This window comes from Nuphar pumila, chromosome 5 (genome assembly GCF_984573655.1).
Source record: "Nuphar pumila chromosome 5, dmNupPumi1.hap1.1, whole genome shotgun sequence".
Taxonomy (NCBI): domain Eukaryota; kingdom Viridiplantae; phylum Streptophyta; class Magnoliopsida; order Nymphaeales; family Nymphaeaceae; genus Nuphar; species Nuphar pumila.
In genome coordinates, this window is record NC_143253.1 from 29,740,072 (window position 1) to 29,746,071 (window position 6,000).

Below are 6,000 nucleotides of genomic sequence, written 5' to 3' on the forward strand. Positions count from 1 at the left end.
TGAACCTGCCATTCTATATTGTGACAATCAATCTACTTTGCATATTGAGGCAAATTCAGTCTTCCATGAGAGTACCAAACACATTGAGCTTGATTGCCATTTCATTAGAGAGAAACTCAAGCAAGGCGTCATTATTACTCAATTCATTCCCAGCAAAGATCAACGTGCTGACATCTTCAACAAGTCACTTGGCCGAGACTAACTTCACTACTTACTTGACAATTTGGGCTTGATTGATCCTCAAGCACTAACTTGAGGGGGAGTGTTAAACGACCTCATCTTTTGGCAGTAGCTACATTTGTGCAGTGATATATGATATCCAACAGTTGGCTATATTAGCTACATTTGTGTAGTGACGATATCCAACAGTTGGCTGCATTAGCTACATTTGTGCAGTGATATACGATATCCAACAGTTAGCTACATTTGTGCAATGATATACGCCCAAGAAGTTGATCCATTTATGTGTCCTGCCATACACATAGTTACTATATTCCAAGATACTCGGTTACCATCCCTCAATTATCGAGATAGCTCTTTTGTATATATCTTGTAGGTTGTATCTTTTCCCCTCTTTTTGTGGTAGTTAGTTTGGGTTTGTAGTTTAGCTTTGTATTAAATGTGTAACACATGATTTCTGTATTCTAAATGAGATTAACTTTTCACAGTCCCATTATCGTGCCATCATTCTTCTCTTAACACTGAAGGTTTCTCTTTTGTACTCCATAAAACTGCTTGGCACTTGCAGGTCAGGATTATGAAGGGGAATGACTCAAGTGAGATTAAGGGTTATGCTTTTGTGACTTTTAGAACCAAAGAATTGGCTCAGAAGGCCATTGAAGATCTGAATAATACAAAGTTTAAGGTAGTTTTGTCTTTTTTTCTTTGTGTCTTTTATGTTAGATCATGTCTAATTGCTGTAGAGTTTAGAACTGGTCTGATTAGTGGGAGGACTGATAGTTTTCTGGTCTTGTCAATTTGTTGTCACCACCATTTTTTAGAATGAATAAGTTTAAAGTCCAACAATATGTGGTCCTTTGTGGAGGTTTGATTTCTAAAATTTTATTACAGCTGTTAACACCTTTGCTTGTTTTGGGGTGTGACCATAATCACAAATCTAGGGAGATTTTGAACAAGGTACTTTTTTGGGAAAATCTTGGAAAATTTTAAAGGAAAAAATTATAAAAATAATGAAAACATAAAAAAGATAAAATAAAAAAACATGTGACTTGCACTGATAAACACTAAAAACTATTTAATAGTAGGCTAAAAACTAAAAGAGAAATCTTTATATAATAAACTTGTGTTATAAGGTGTTGTTATTTTTACTTTGCACGTTATAGCTAGTTGTGTGTGAAACTGTTTAAAATGATGTTCATGACTGTGGATCCATTAGCTTCATAGTTCAGGCCCACTTCACAAATGTCTCTTTCTCTGTGAAAGTGAAAATGTTTGTTTTAGCATAAAGAAATAAAATGGTTTAGTATGGTTCTTGGTGGATTAGTATAGAAAGTTGATGCAACTTTTCTTGAAAACAATTTAAAAGAGATTTTTCGATAAAATTGTTAGTGCACTAAATCTTAAATTAATCGGTTCACACTTGTGGTGAAGTCTGGATCGAACTCAGGGAACCAGTTTATAACTTTTGTATTCCACACAAAAATAAACTTTATTGCCTTAAATGAAATGTAAATAAAACATGCTACCCTATTATAGAGGTTCGAGTAAAAATAAAAATTATTACAACCCAACAAATTAAATGGCCAGTGGCCCTAAAAAAATAAAAATAAAGAAAAGCAAAAATTTGTAGCACTTTGTTTGCTCGCGATCTAGCTTCCCTTGTTCGCATGAGCATTGCCCTTGCTATCACGTTTTAGTCAACAAGTATGAACCCACCTGCAGAACACAAAACCACAAAACAAACGAAATACAAGATTCCCTAATCCAGTTAATGTTAGTTGTAGGAAATAAAGAAAATCTCAGAATAAAAAATTTAAATGTGTCTAATCCTAATGAAAAGACAAATCTAGACTAGAAAATCAATAACGCACTAATCTAATAGTAAGCTAACCAAAAAAAAAAGTTGTTAAAGCACTTGAATCAAATTCAGCCATGCCCCCTATAGGATCTGATCCGTGGATCAAATGACTCAAAATGTGTAATCGAGCGAGACAAATCTGACTGCTGATGAGATAATCTAGATCTGGCCTGGTCAGATCTGCAAGTCAAACATACAAGAAATATTAGGCTAAACTAGTTGATCAGGGTGCTGATTAGCAACCTGAGTGCACTGGCAAACCTGATCAGGTTGTGCTAGACTGGATGGATCTGATCAAATCAGGTATGGTTTGGTGTTCGGCAGACCTGACCAACAGGTCTACTGCACATCAACATATCAACAACAAAAAACTAGGTAAGAGAGATTGAGAGGATCTTTCATGTGTTAGAAGTTCTAAAGGACCACAAGGTCACCTTTGGGACGTACAAACTTAAGGAACATGCTAAAAAATGGTAGGACACCATCTATGAAGTTCGATTCAAGAATAGACCCATGACCTGGTTTCAGTTTCTTAAGGTCTTTAATAGTCTAGGAAGTGAAATAGATAAGAGAAGCGATGTGAAGTGGAAGCAAGAAAGTGAGTAATAAAAAGTAGTATGAAGTGTGAAGTTAAAGAATCATTTTGAAAGTGACTATAAAAATGTGTAGAAAGCAAAAAAGTAAACATGCAAGAAAAAAAGAAAAATGAATGAAAAGTTAAGGAGAAGCAAAAAAATAAATAATAACATAAAAAACATAAAAATGATAAGAAAGTGAGAAAGAAACAGGTGAAAAACAAAAAGGACCTAACATGGAAGTGATTTTAGAAGTGAGTGGGAAGCAAGCTTCCTCCAAAGGAAAAGTGCCACTTCAGGTTTCGAAAGTTGTCTTCCACGTTAGGGTGGCACTTCAGGTAACTCGGTGTTGGATCCACTAAGCGTGGGTAGAAAATTTTGTAAGATTTTTAGTCATCCTCACGACAAAAACTATTGTTCTTTATGTAAAAAAAGGGTTTTTTCATAATCATCCCTGACATGTGGATAGACAAATGCATCAATCTTTTACGTTTTCGACATTTATCCTTATCCTTTTTCCAAACCATCCCAAACTCTTCCTTCAAGTTAAATATCGTCATATGAGCTGGACGAAAACTATTTTCCTTCAGAGAAATGACATATCTGCCTTCAATCTTTAATCATAGGGATGGATTTGAGAAAGCATATACGACAAGGATGAATTTGAGAATTTAGCAAAAGATAAGGATGGTTAGGTAAAACCTCTAAAATGTGCATGCAATCTGTTCAATCAACTTGGGTTGGGTCAAACATTGAACAAGATATTGGATTTATCTGAATATTTTGATTTTATGCCCTTTTCCTCAAATTTTGTTTGAGTCACATGACATACATAATGTAGAGCTGGATCCAAGATCCATAGCAGATCCGACCATTTTTCTTTGCCCCATTCCTACTCAATTCTCGCTAGATATACTACCCAAATTTCATTAGTATATGTAGGATCCCCATTGGATCCACATACCCTTGTATATTCTTCAACCAAATGGACCAAGCTGGAGGTAAGAGATGCAACATTGTATGATTGGTTGAAAAGAAACTGCACCCGAATAATGACATGAGAAGAAAGTAGAAGGGATCCTCCCCATCTTTTATGTATAACTGGTTGATGACTCTCTCTCTTTCTCTCTCTCTCTCTCTCTCTCTCTCTCTCTCTCTTAATTAGGAGGTTGAAGATGACAAAAATGGGTTTGGAATGCCACGACAATGACAAGCATTTTTTAAAATAAAGGAGCATATCTTTTGACCACGCATCAAGAAAATTTTGCTTGCAATTGAAACAAAGTTTATATAATAACTAAACCCACACATCATCAGTTACAACCACCTCCATTAGAATGACTTCCCACATTTTTCTTCCTCACTTTGGTAAGTTGTCAAGCTCCAAAAAATCAAATATAGAATAAAGCAGAGAAAAGGTGATGCAGTCAAGGATCCAAAATTCGATCTAAATCAAACAAACAAGAAGAAGAAGAAAAAGAAGATCAAAGGGTGATGGGTTTTGAGACCTGAGATTCAATTGGCTCTATAGTTAGTATTTAGGATTTGAATTCTATTTTTGGGTTTGCTTTCTTATTTTAATTCTATCAAAGATTCACTGTAGAGTTAAGGGTGTTCTTTTTGTGCTATAAATACTAGTTTTGGGATTTACGAGGATGATTGATGATTGAGACTTTTTATATATTTTTATTTTATAAGTTATTTTATTGTTGGATTTCCATTATTCTTGTCTTCTGTAGTTTAATCTATATAGGAGTAGAGTAACATAGGTTTTTCTGTGATCTCATATTCGAGAGTGCATCAATTGGTATCAAAGAAAGACTTTGATCTTGAGTGATATTAGAAAGCAGTCATGAAGAGAATGCATTAGAAATCATGGTCAAAGTGAAGGATATGATGATAGATCTACCCACAAGAAGTGGTTAATTTGAGGGTTGATTATTGAGATTCTACATATTTTCTTTAATTTTATCAGTTATTTTATTCTTGTCTTTTGTATTTTAATTTGCATGAGTAGAGTAATGTAGGTTTTTTGTGTCCTCGGATTCGAGGGTGCATCAGTTGATATTAGAGCAAGACTTTGATCTTGAGTGGTGTGAGAAAGCAACCAAAAAGAGAATGCATAAGAAATTCTAGTTGAAGCGAAGGATATGATGATGGATCTACCCGCATAAGTGGTCGATTTGAAGATTGATGATTGGCATTCTGCATATTTCCATAGTTTAATCTGCATAGGAGTGGAGTAATGTAGGTTTTTCTGCATCCTCAGATTCGAAGGCTGCATAAAAAACCCAACATGTCAGACCATTACATCAAAATGCTAAATCACTCAGCCACTATAACCCCAAATTTGAACAGTGAGTAATCATAATGAGACCTGAACGTAGAAACAATGATAAATTATTTAAAGAAAAATGAAATCAAAGGGTAAAATATGAAAATATGCAGAGAGAGATATGGTGCTGGAAATGTCATTGAATGAGAAGAGCTCGCAGGAAAGAGACTAGAGTAGGGATTCTCGAGCTGATGGGTGTCAAACCGAGTTTTTTATTAGAGAGTTTCTAGGAAACATGTGGCCCACATCAAGAAATTCAGGAAAGTGACTCATTCTTTTGGGATTAGGGATAGAAGGTTAGCCACAAAATGGAATTTTTCCTTCAAAATAAATGGAAGGTCCATTGCTATTTTTCAACACCCTCTGCTGTTTGGCATCATGGACCTGTAGTTTGTAGTTTTCGTAATGCCCTCAATTGTTTGGGAGTAGTGATATTGCCAAAACACTAGGTTGAGATGGAGTTCCCAACACCATATTCCATCACCATTTATATGTTTGGAAGCCTTGCAATGAAAGATGGGAAGACCATTTTTATATGTTGTCATAATATGGTTTGCCAGATCACAAGGGCTCTTGGTAGGTGCAACCATAGTTCCATTGGTACTCGATACACCCTAGCCTATCTCGTATCAAGTGTACTATTATTAAATACCAATACAAAACTTGTTTTTAAAACCATAAACCAAAGTACCAAATGTTTAAGAAACTTGTCTCAATAACTTGACAAAACATGTACCATCTTACAAAGAGAAGCACATTTTTATTACATTGTAAATGAGTATCAAGTTCATTTTTATTAGCATTTTTGCATAAAAATTATAATTTTATTTTATAAAGCACTATTTTTGTTAGGAGTAATAAATATTATAGTTTATGAAAAATTAATCTACAATATTGATAGATTATGTTTAACTCTTTTAATTTATAGGTATCTTTATACATCATATCAACTTTTGAGAAACTCGTACCAATTCTTTTAGAAATTGTATCAATGTATATTAGAAATTTGTATAGATACTATTCAGAAGGGTTTCAATATGTGTTTGAAATAA